Source organism: Bufo gargarizans, chromosome 2 (genome assembly GCF_014858855.1).
Source record: "Bufo gargarizans isolate SCDJY-AF-19 chromosome 2, ASM1485885v1, whole genome shotgun sequence".
Lineage (NCBI taxonomy): Eukaryota > Metazoa > Chordata > Amphibia > Anura > Bufonidae > Bufo > Bufo gargarizans.
This window is the reverse complement of record NC_058081.1, coordinates 112,494,224-112,507,420: the sequence shown is the minus strand read 5'-3', so window position 1 is coordinate 112,507,420 and position 13,197 is coordinate 112,494,224. Positions and strand designations below refer to the sequence as shown.

The 13,197-nt window shown below is 41.0% G+C and overlaps 1 protein-coding gene across 1 annotated transcript in view; it reads left to right on the top strand.

Annotated features, from left to right (window-relative positions):
- The window catches only part of LOC122927519 (probable E3 SUMO-protein ligase RNF212), a 46,334-nt gene that overhangs the window by 16,465 nt on the left and 16,672 nt on the right, over positions 1-13,197 (top strand). The gene's annotated exons all lie outside the window — the stretch shown is intronic.

The following is a 13,197-nucleotide window of genomic DNA, read 5'->3' as shown; positions in this document are numbered from 1 at the left end:
ATGAGGAGCAGTTGCTATGGACGGAATCTTATTAAACAAGTGGTATGTGAACACAATAATTAGTGATTATGGATTATCACCACAGCAGCAACAACATAGATGAAAATATAATTTTTAGTGAAAATATGACAGTTATCCTTTAAATAATCTGGTGGCCATTCCTTTCCATGTGATTTTTTTTTTTTTATAGGGCAGATATATAAATGCTCTATTCTGAGCAATGGCTCAGGGTAAACAAATTATCATTTGTGAGCAGCATGTTGCCCCAAACAACCCCTGAAACTGTATGGAGACGAGTGATCGTAGTAATTATCTTCATCCCCATACAGCGGTGATGATTGCCGCATGTAAATGCAGCTTATTGAGGGGGCATTGATCGGGAGTGAACAATTCATTCAAGATTATTCCCCTGCAAATCAGCCCATGATATTTACAGTAACTTTTGAAGTTGTAAAAATTTTGCGGAACAATAGCAGTTCCCCAAGAAAAATTCAGTGATCTAAGTCTGCTGTAGAGACTTTAAAGGCTATATTATACAGTCGTGGCCAAAAGTTTTGAGAATGACACAAATATTAGTTTTCACAAAGTTTGCTGCTAAACTGCTTTTAGATCTTTTTTTCAGTTGTTTCTGTGATGTAGTGAAATATAATTACATGCACTTCATACGTTTCAAAGGCTTTTTATCGACAATTACATGACATTTATGCAAAGAGTCAGTATTTGCAGTGTTGGCCCGTCTTTTTCAGGACCTCTGCAATTCGACTGGGCATGCTCTCAATCAACTTCTGGGCCAATTCCTGACTGATAGCAACCCATTCTTTCATAATCACTTCTTGGAGTTTGTCAGAATTAGTGGGTTTTTGTTTGTCCACCCGCCTCTTGAGGATTGACCACAAGTTCTCAATGGGATTAAGATCTGGGGAGTTTACAGGCCATGGACCCAAAATGTCAACGTTTTGGTCCCTGAGCCACTTAGTTATCACTTTTGCCTTATGGCACGGTGCTCCATTGTGCTGGAAAATGCATTGTTCTTCACCAAACTGTTGTTGGATTGCTGGAAGAAGTTGCTGTTGGAGGGTGTTTTGGTACCATTCTTTATTTATGGCTGTGTTTTTGGGCAAAATTGTGAGTGAGCCCACTCCCTTGGATGAGAAGCAACCCCACACATGAATGGTCTCAGGATGCTTTACTGTTGGCATGACACAGGACTGATGGTAGCGCTCACCTTTTCTTCTCCGGACAAGCCTTTTTCCTGATGCCCCAAACAATCGGAAAGAGGCTTCATCGGAGAATATGAATTTGCCCCAGTCCTCAGCTGTCCATTCACCATATTTTCTGCAGAAGATCAATCTGTCCCTGATGTTTTTTTTTGGAGAGAAGTGGCTTTTTTGCTGCCCTTCTTGACACCAGACCATCTTCCAAAAGTCTTCGCCTCACTGTGCGTGCAGATGCGCTCCCACCTGCCTGCTGCCATTCCCGAGCAAGCTCTGCACTGGTGGCACTCCGATCCCACAGCTCAATCCTCTTTAGGAGACGATCCTGGCACTTGCTGGACTTTCTTGGACACCCTGAAGCCTTCTTGACAAGAATTGAACCTCTTTCCTGGAAGTTCTTGATGATCCTATAAATTGTTGATTGAGGTGCAATCTTAGTAGCCACAATATCCTTGCCTGTGAAGTCATTTTTATGCAACGCAATGATGGCTGCACGCGTTTCTTTGCAGGTCACCATGGTTAACAATGGAAGAACAATGATTTGAAGCATCACCCTCCTTCTAACAGGTCAAGTCTGCCATTTTAACCCAATCAGCCTGACATAATGATCTCCAGCCTTGTACTCGTCAACATTCTCACCTGAGTTAACAAGACGATTACTGAAATGATCTCAGCAGGTCCTTTAATGACAGCAATGAAATGCAGTGGAAAGGTTTTTTTGAGAAGCTAATTTTCATGGCAAAGAAGACTATGCAATTTCATCTGATCACTCTTCATAACATTGTGGAGTATATGCAAATTGCTATTATAAAAACTTAAGCAGCAACTTTTCCAATTTCCAATATTTATGTAATTCTCTAAACTTTTGGCCACGACTGTACACCCTCAGGGGCAATTTTTGTTTATGATTGCATTTTACTCATTTTTGGCTAAGGGTGCTTTCACCCTAGCATTGTTAGAATCCGGCAGGCAGTTCTGTTGTCAGAACTGCCTGCCGGATCTGGAAATCCGTATGCAAACGGATATCTTTTTTTTCCGGATCCTTTAGATTTATTCATTGAAATACTGGATCCGTCTTTCCGGAATAACGGATCCAGTATTAAATTTTTTCAATGCTAGAAAGAACTGCACATGCGCAGACCGAAAAACCGGATCCGGCGATGCGGCAATTTCTGGAATACTTGGTACCAGATCCGGCATTAATACATTTCAATGGAAATTAATGACGGATCCGGCAAGTGCAGTAGTGTTCCAGAATTTTGTCCAGAAAAAATACAGCAGCAAACTGTGGTATTTTATCTGGTCAAATACCGTACAAGGGACGGAACGGAAGACTCCTGATGCATACTGAATAGATTGCTTTCCATTCAGAATGCATTGGGATAAAACGGAAGCGTTTTTTTCCGGTATTGAGACCCTTTACCAGATTTCAATACCGGAAAAAAATAACGCTAGTGTGAAAGTCCCCCAAAAATCTTCAATTTTTATTTAAAATATTGAGCCATTCTGTCAGAAAGGGTTAACTGTTTTTCTAACTGTGTGACTGGTACTTTCACTTTGTGCTGGTCATCTAATAACCCTTATCTATAAACTACTGAGAGGTAATAAACACTTATTTAAGCCACAATTATATCAGTAGGATAAGGGTACTTTCATACTTGCGGCAGAGGCATCCGGCAGGCAGTTCCGTCGCCAGAACTGGCTGCCGGATCCGTCAAAACGTATGCCAACTGATGGCATTTGTAAGACTTATCAGGATTCTGATCCGTCTTACAGATGCATTGAAATGTCGGATCCGTCTTTCCAGTGTCTTCCGGAAAAACGGATCCGGCATTAATTTTTTTCACATTTTTTGCGTATGCGCAGACCGGAAGGACGGCATTCCGGCAAGTGTTCCGGATTTTTGGCCGGAGATAAAACTGTCAAAAAGACTGAACTGAAGACATCCTGATGCATCCTGAATGGAATGCTCTCCATTCAGAATGCATGGGGATAAAACTGATCAGTTCTTTTCTGGTATTGAGCCCCTAGGACCGAACTCTATGCCGGAAAAGAAAAACGCTAGTGTAAAGTACCCGAAGGACTGAGCTATAACGAGTGTTTATAATGTCAGAGAGCAGAGATAAGGAGTCTGTATTTTCCCCAGATGACGGAAAAGACAGCTCTGTACACAAAAAAGGATTCCATATATTTTAATAAAAACAAATTGAAAAAAAAGATTTTTAGCTTAAAATAAGTACAATGCAATTAATAAATAAATTGTCCCCAAAGGTGTACATAGCCTTTAACCCCTTCCCGACATATGACGTAATAGTACGTCATGGCGGCAGGTGCATTCCCGCATTTTGGCGTACTATTACGGTGCGCGAGCGGAGCGCACCCGATCACTGCAGGGGTCCGGCAGTCCCTGATAGCCAGGCCCCTGCTGTATCCGCCGGCATCGCTTGTACAAGCCGATGCCGATGGATTAACTCTTTCTATGCCGCGATCAGCGCTGACCGTGACATTGAAGGGATTTGAGGTGGGTGAGGAAGCCCATCGAGTCCCCGCGCTGCTGTGGCGGGGACCCGATGCGTGAGAAGGCAGCCCGATGCCGTGGAGAGGCTGCCCAATGCCTTGCACGGCATCGGAACCTGCCTTCTACGGGTGCCCAGGAGATCCAGCTTCAGGCTGGGTCTCCTAGGCAACCTGTTAGTGTATGACTCAGTGTAATACACTAACAGGCAATGCATTACAATACAGATGTATTGTACTGCATTGCAGAGGGGATCAGACCCCCAAAAGTAAATGTCCCAGAGTGGGACAGAAATAAAGTTTAAAAAAAAGAGTTTTTAATAATAAAAAAAAAGTTTCAAGTAAAAAATAAGAAAAAAACACCCCTTTCTCCTGATTTTATGTGGAAAAAAAAGAAAACACACACATATTAGGTATCGCCATGTCCTTAACGACTGGCTCTATAAATATATCACATGATGCACCCCGTCTGATAAACGCTGTAAAAAAAATTAAATAAAAACTGTTTAAAAAAAGCAATTTTTGCTACCTTACATCACAAAAAGTGCAACACCAAGCGATCAAAAAGGCGTATACCCCCCAAAACGAAACCAATCAAACCGTCACCTCATCCTGCAAAAAAAGAGACCTTACATAAGACAATCGCCCAAAAAATAAAAAAAAACACTATAGCTCTCAGAACATGGAGACACTAAAACATAATTTTTCTGGTTTCAAAAATGCAATGGTGTTAAAGTGAAATTAATAAAAAAAAGTGTACATATTAGGTATAGTCGCATCCGTGACAACCAGTTCTATAAAAATATCAGATGAATTAACCTCTCAGGTGAATACAGTAAAAAAAAAAAAACTGTGCCAAACACTTACAAAAACTGCAACACCAAGCGATCAAAAAGGTGTATGCCCCCCAAAATAGGACCAATCAAACCGTCCCCTCATCCCGCAAAAATTGAGAACCTACCTAAGACAATAATAAAAAAAACTATGACTCTCAGACAATGCAGACACTAAAATATTATTGTTTTTTTGCTTCAAAAATGCTATTATTGTGTTAAAGTGAAATAAATAAATAAAAAGTAGATAGGTTAGATATCACTGTGTCCATAACAACCTGCTCTCTAAAAATATCACACGACCCAACTCCTCAGGTGAACACCGTAATTTTTTTTAAATAAAAACTGTGCCAAAAAAGCCATTTTTTATCACCTAACATCATTTAAAGTGCAACACCAAGCAATCAAAAAGGTGTATGCCCCCCAAAATAGAACCATTCAAACCATAATCTCATCCCGCAAAAAATAAGCCCCTAACTAAGACAATAGGTCAAAAAATAAAAAAGCTATGGCTCTCAGACTATGTAGACACTAAAACATCATTTTTGTTGTTTCAAAAATGCTGTTATTGTGTAAAACTCAAATTAATAAAAAAGTATACATATTAGGTATTTCCACGAGGAGGATGCGTGAGAGCGTCTGACGTGGGACGCTAGGGCTCCGCCCCCCCGCCTCTCCTGTACGCTGGCCGCTGGCCGCTCGTACCACCGCCCGGAATGCCTGACCGCCGCAACCCACGCTAGCTCGCCGTCCATCACAGCGATGTACCGAGGCTGTGGCCGCCCTGACCGCCTCCCTGATTACCCCAGAGTTTGACGCCGGTGTCCGATTTCTGTCCGACTTCTGTCCCTGAAGATCCGAGCCGTCAGGTGGTAAGCAGTGAGCTACTGCAGCTCTAGTTGTGTGAAGAGAAAAAAAAAAAAAAAGCACTGGCGGGACGAAGGTTGCTGGGGTCGGAACATAGGGCACTAACCATTTGTGCTAAAGGGGAGCCCTGGACGGCACGTGCCTGCTGATGGTGAAGTGGTGGGGTCCTGGCACTGGTGGAGATGATGTAAGGGGGGCGCTTGGTCCCTGAGATCCTGCCCTATTTGTTTTGACTTATACTGAATCAAGAATCCTGAATTCCTGAATTATATTTACCCCCATTGACTCTCGCTGACATTTGCTGGCCTTGGAGCGGTGAGGTTAACTCCGCTTGTAGTGTTTGAAAGGGGGGCCACTTTAGTTGTCTGAAAGTGGAGGACTGTCCACAGGCTCTTGTGGTGAAGCTGGGAGCCTCTGTTGCGTACCCATGGGACTGCAGCTGACAGAGTGTCAAATTTTTGTTGCTGTGAACGTGGTTGTAACTATGGGGGTGCAGATTGAAGTTGTTGTGGAGTGACAGAAGTAAATCCTGCACTGAGAGATCTGCAGACAGCTATTGAGAGTGGACTGCGTCAGTGTGATCGGAATCGAAAAAAAGAAAAAGGATAGAGTGGGGGAGGGGGTTCGGGATGTGCCGTGCTACATTCAACAAATTCCAATAATCCCGATTGAAATCCCTATACCCCCCTCAAGATATTTAACTGTACTACAGTCCTCCGAACTAATCTGCCATCGGATTATATCGCCTACACGTTGGGAGTCTAGATCTCGACCCCCAAACCCCTTAAGAAGCCTCTCTTCTCTCGGCTGGATTCTGCTGATATTATGGACTTCTTTTCTTTCTTTTCTTTCTCTCTGAACTAGTTTGCGTATTTAAATATGGAAGTAATTTATTGATTGATTGTATTTGGAAGAGGGAAGGAAAGGGGGTGGGAGGGAGAGGGGGTAGTGGGGGAGAAAAAAAAAAAAAGGGGTAGAAAGGAATAGGGGGGGGGGGGAAAGGGAAAGAAATAAAATAAAAGGAAGGAGGAAGGGAAGGGAGACAGAAAGAATAGGAAGGGAAAGGGGAAGACGGGGAGAATAAAAGAAAAAGAAAGGGTGAAAGAGGATTAAGGAAAAGAGGGAAGGGATCTTGGAATGCCGTCGAAAAGAAGGGAGGAGCAGCGTGGCCCCATGGGGGGTACTACTAGGCGATCAGCAGGAGGGGTTGAAAGTGGGCCCAAACAAGTGGGTCTCAATAAGTACCTGGTCCCGAGTTCACCTGGGCTTAGATCCCCACAAAAAGAAAAAATGGCGGACGCCAGAGTACAGGAGTTGACACAGGAGACGCCAGTGGAGGGGGGGGAGGGGGATAGGGGAACACCAGTGACATATACAGAAACGGACGTAAAAATGGTGCAGGATATATTCTGCACTGTCTCAAGGATGGAAAATTTAATGGGTAATTTAGTAACCCAGCTTGGGGCAGTGCAGACGGATGTTATGGTTATTAGAGCCGAGATGGAAAAAGTAAGACAGCGCCTACAAGAGATGGAAAAAAGGATTCCCACCCTAGAGGAATCTGTACAGAAATTAGAGAAGGAGGTGGCTCATTTAAAACAAACAAATGCTAAGATGGAACAAAAATTGGTAGACCAGGAGGATAGATCAAGAAGAGCTAACATAAGATGCGTGGGGATCCCAGAGCGAGCGGAAGGAGGAAATTGTACTGAATTTATGGAAAAGTGGTTCAGGGAAAATAGTAAAGAAGGTACCCTTTCTCCCCTGTTTTCTGTTGAAAGAGCACATAGGGTCCCCACCAAAAATAGGGCGCCAGGGGATTATCCCAGATCCATACTGGTGAAATTCTTATTATCTAAAGATTGAGATGAAATATTATCTGACGCAAGAACCTCGGAAAAATATTATATACAAGGGGTAAAGATCAAACTTTTTCCAGATTACTCATTTAGCACCAATGCGCAAAGAAGAGAGTACATGTCGGTCAAAAAAAGATTAAGGGAGGCAGGCATAAAGTATAGCTTACTTTTTCCGGCGAAATTAAGGGTGGAATATAAAGGCAAGACCTCATTTTTTCAGACTCCGGAGGAAGTTAGTGAATGGGCGGATGGAGAGGGTCTTTGAGGCTGGTGGTGGGGGGCGGGGGGCGATAGGAGTCACGCTAAGTTATGGAGTCGCCCAGACTGCTGGCCAGCAGAAGGGGGGACTATATTGAGGGGAGGGCATATATGGGGCGGTGGGGACGTGGAGAAACTTTTTTTTTTTTTTTTTTTTTCTTTTCTCCTCCCCCTCTGTTAGATGGTTAGGATCCTTTCGCTGAATGTGAGGGGGCTCCGTGAGAAGGTTAAAAGATTTGCTATCCTTGAGTGGATGAAGAGGTTTCTGCCAGCCATCATCTGCCTCCAGGAGACACATTTGGATAAGGAATCAGTAAGATGGTTAGAGAGGGGATGGGTAGTGGCGGCATATCATTCCGTATATACCACTTATTCTAGAGGGGTCTCTATTTTGGTACATAATAAGATTAAGTTTGAACTTTTGGCACGTGAGGCCGACGACAATGGCAGATATCTCTTTTTATATTGTTATTTAGAAGGGATTAAAACTGTAATTGCAAATATATATATTCCACCACCATATAAACCAGATGTTCTGTATCAACTGTATAGATTTATGTTAAACAAACAGGAATGTATATTGATTGCGGTGGGCGATTACAATGCGGTTATGGATCCACTCAGGGATAGGGCATCTAGCAGGGGGGGAGGAGTACAAAATGTAGACTTATGTAAGGTAGCCAACGAATTCAATTGGGTAGATGTTTGGAGGGTTCAGCACCCGGATGAAATTAGATATTCTTGCTATTCAAAAACACACCAAACTTGGTCGAGAATAGATATGACCTTTGGAAATAAAAATTTAATGTCCCAAAATAGGATTACGACAAAATATATACCCATGGCTCTGTCAGACCATAATGCAATGGTGGTTGAGCTGGATTTGAATAAAGATAATACTCTGTCAGTGTTTAAATTCAACTCTCATTGGCTGCCATTGATTTCAGATACAGAGAGTATAATTGAGGAACTAAAAAACTTTTTTATGGAAAATAACGGTTCTGCTGGTAGACTTGTGGTTTGGGACACTTTCAAGGCTTTTTTGAGGGGAGTTTTGTTCAAAAGGGTAAATTACTGGAAAAAAAGAACTAGAGAGAATGGGAAGGCATTGGAGAAAAAATTGCAAGAGGCAGGGATGGCAAGTATGAGAAATCCTACTGTACTAAATAAGAGAGTCTGGGAGGAAGAACAGGAAAAGATGAAGATTTATCAATTAGAGAAAAGTAGGAATGAATTGCTCTTTCAAGGCATCCAACTAGCCTCGGAGGGTGAAAAGGTTGGCAAAATATTAGCAAATATAGTGAGAAATCAAAAAGGGAAATCATGGATAGGTGCAATTAAAGATAAAACGGGTAAACTAATCACCACACCTGAAGGTATTAAAAAAGTGTTTTGGGAGCACTTCTTAGAGTTATATAAGTCTAGGGTACAATACTCAAAACAAGAGTTAGATTTTTACTTGGATGAGATTACCCTCAGTAGGATATCTAAATCCCAAAAAGAATATTTGGAAACAGAAATAACGGTGGCAGAAATAAATCTAGCTCTAGGGAAGGTTAAATCCGAGAAAGCACCGGGTGGGGACGGGCTCCCCTTTGAAATATATAAAACCTTTTCCCAGGTTTTGGTACAAGAATTAAAGATAACACTGGATGAAGCTCAAAAACTGGATGACCTACCGAATTCTATGAAGGAAGCAATTATCACATTAATCCCAAAAAAAGGAAAAGAACCAACAGATCCCAGCTCATACAGGCCAATATCCCTGTTGAACACGGATGTTAAAATTCTCGCAAAAGTCCTAGCGGACAGGCTTTCAAGGGTCATTAAAGGAATAATAAGTAAAGATCAGACAGGATTTATACCGGGTAGAACAATATACTCCAATATAAGAAGGCTATTCCTCAATATTGAAGCCAACAGACTGGATGCAGGGGATAAAGCGATACTCTCACTGGATGCTCAAAAGGCATTTGACTGTATTGAATGGGAGTATTTATGGGCAGTATTAAGGCGAATTGGTATAGGGGAAGGATTTATAGGGTGGATTCAGTTAATATATCTAAATCCCAGGGCTAGAGTAGCGGTGGACGGGAGCTTGTCCCTGCCTTTTGCCCTATTTCGGGGCACCAGGCAGGGATGCCCTCTCTCCCCACTGCTATTTGCCATTGCAATCGAACCCTTGGCAACCATAATAAGAAATGACAAGGAGATTAAAAGTTTTCAATACGCGGGTGGAGAAGAAAAATTGTTAATGTATGCGGACGATATATTACTTTTTTTGCAAAACACTGGGGACCAGTTTAACAGAGTGATAGAGATAATAGACAAGTTTGGGTTCTTCTCTGGTCTAAAGATAAATTGGGGGAAATCACATATGTTATTATTAGGAGATAGACAATTACAGGGAGATACACGGGTGCATACTCTCAAAAAACACGAAAATTTTAAATATCTCGGCATACAAATCTCCGGAAACATAGAAGAATATGAAAAGCTAAATGTCCTTCCCTTAGTAAAAGAACGAAGAACGAAAATACACATATGGAAACGACTGCCAATGTCAATCCAAGGTAGGGTAAATTTAATAAAAATGGTCTTTCTCCCAAAGATACTGTATGTGCTTCAAAATGCCCCAGTTAGAGTACCGCAGACTACCTTCAAACTATTTGATAGACTAATGGGGGACTTTATTTGGAAGGGTGCGATCCCTCGAATAAAGAAGGAAGTCCTTCAGCTTCCAGTGCAGGAGGGAGGATTAGCAGTCCCCAATTTGTTTCTATACTATTTAATAACTCAATATGGGAATATAAAGGGTAGTTTAGATAGTCAAGCGGGTAGGCAAGAATTAAATAGATGGGGTTGGAAAGAGGGAGGAAATCACTTAGAGGTGTTGGAGTCTGGTTTTTTGGGTAAAAAAAATTCTGACAATAGGATATTAAATCTAATAGAACACGTATGGGGGGAAATTAAAAAGATATTGGAGATTAAAGGGTTTTTGAAATACACACCGATATGGAAAAATTTTTATTTAAAAGAATTAGAAACAATAAGGGACTATATAGACTGGGGGAAAAAAGGAATGATATATTTAGACCAGATCTTCGAGGAAGATAAGCTGAAGGACTTTAATACAATGGTGCTGGAATTTGGGATCCCCCATACTGACACCTATAAATATCTTCAACTCAGGAATGCATTGCGGACAGTGGTACAGGAGGATAGGTACAGGAGGGAAAAATCAGACAGGTTGGATAAGTTTACTGCAGTAGGGGAAGGAGGAGGAACAACCGCAAGGAGATATAGGCTTTTGATGGAAGGTAAGAGAAAAACGATTACAATGCTTGCTGTAGGAAAATGGGAAAAGGATCTAGATTCCCTTACAGAAGATAATTGGAAAGATGCTCTCAAAAATTATGCGACAATCTCGGATAGGGGCTCACATAAAATCTCACAATTCTTTATAGTACACAGATTACACCGATCTCCATGGATGTTGAAAAGAATGGGAGTGAAAGCAACAGATAAATGTCCAAAATGTTGGGAGGAGAGAGCTGACTTAATACATTGCTTTTGGAGATGTCCCAAGCTCCATAGATATTGGACAGAAATATTGGAAACCGTATCTTTGCTTTTGAAGGTTCGATTGCCCAGAGATCCAATAATTTGTATCTTAGGGGCAACTGAACATTTGAAGCTAAATAAAAAAACACGACTGGTTCTGAATAAAGTACTATTCCAGGCCAGATTACTTATACTAAGGAAATGGATAAAAGCAGATTTACCGACAGTGGGACAATGGAGAAAAATGATAGATAATTTAATTAAAGAAGAACGAGTGATGAAGAATCATAAAAAAAGGTCATTAAATCTCGACCAGGTATGGAAAAATTGGCTGCTTTAGTGTTGGAGGTGTTTAAATTTCCTTTTTTTTTTTTTTTTTTTTTTCTTTCTCGCGTCCCCACGTGGAGGGGGGGGGGGGGGAGGGGAAGGGAAGAGAAAAGGAAAAAGAATTGTAATTACCATGTTTAGAGTTAGAATAATGTGTTATCTCCATTTCTATGGATCTGCTTTGTATTTGAAATTTAAATAAAAAAAAAATTATTTAAAAAAAAAAACATATTAGGTATTTCCACGTCCATAACAATCTGGTCTATAAAAATATCACATGACCTAACCCCTCAGGTGAACGCTGTAAAAATAAATAAAAACTGTGCCAAAACAACCAATTTTTTGGGCCATACACAAAAATGGTACCAATAAAACGTCAACTCTTGTTACCTTGCCTCACAAAAAACATAATATAGAGCGATTAAAAATCATATGTACCCCCAAAATAGTACCAATAAAACTGTCACCTTATCACCTAGCTTCTAAAAATGGGGTCACTTTTGGGAGTTTCTACTGTAGGGGTGCATCAGGGGGGCTTCAAATGGGACATGGTGTCTAAAAACCAGTGCAGCAAAATCTGCCTTCCAAAAAGCATGCGGCAGTCCTTTCCTTCTGTGCCCTGCCATGTACCCTTACATCAGTTTACGACCACATGTGGGAAGTTTCTGTAAACCTCAGAATCAGGGTAATAAATGTTGAGTTTTGTTTGGCTGTTAACCCTCGATGTGCTAAAGAAACAAAAATTTATTAAATTGGAAAATCTGCCAAAAAAGGGAAATTTAGACATTTTATCTCCATTTTCCTTTAATTCTTGTGGAACACCTAAAGAGTTAACAAAGTTTCTAAAATCAGTTTTGAATTACTTGAGTGGTGTAGTTTCTATTATGTAAGCCCAACAAAGTGACTTCAGACCTGAACTGGTCCTTAAAAAGTAGATTCTAAAATTCTAAGCCTTCTAACGTCCCCAAAAAATAAAATGACATTTACAAAATGATGCCAACATAAAGTAGACATATGGGGAATGTAAAGTAATAAATATTTTTTGAGGTATCACTTTCTGTTTTAAAAGCAGAGAAATTGAAATTTTGAAAATTGGGAATTTTTCAAAATTTTTGGTAAATTTGGGATTTTTTTTATAAGTAAAGGTGAAGTATATTGACTCAAATTTATGACTGTCATGAAGTACAATGTGTCACGAGAAAACAATCTCAGAATGGCTTGGATAAGTAAAAGCGTTCCAAAGTTATTACCACATAAAGTGACACATGTCAGATTTTCAAAAAAATGGCCTGGGCAGGAAGGTGTTAAGAAATTTCCTCATATATCTTTTTAATCAGTAACATTTGGTGACCTAGTTTTTCTTATTACATCTATTGGCTCCACGTGTTCACATTGGAGATCCGGGTGAAAGTTGAAAGTTATCTGAACCCACTGATTTTAGCAGAAGCAGCTGACTATTTACGGTAATGTACACATAAAGCCTCATTCACACAGTGTTTTGGTCAGTGATTGAAGCCTCCACAGACATAAGGTATAACCCTAAGTTCAGACCTGAGCGTTTTACAGCGCGTTCCTACGCGCTGTAAAACGCTCATCAAGGAGAAACCAATGTTTCCCTATGGGAATGGTTCTCACCTGGGCGTTTTACAGCGCGTACGATCGCGCTGTAAAAAGTCCGACGCTCAAACAAGTTCTTGAGCTTTTTTGGGGCATTTTGTTGCGCGTTCCCGTACATAGATATTCGGAAACGCGCGACAATGG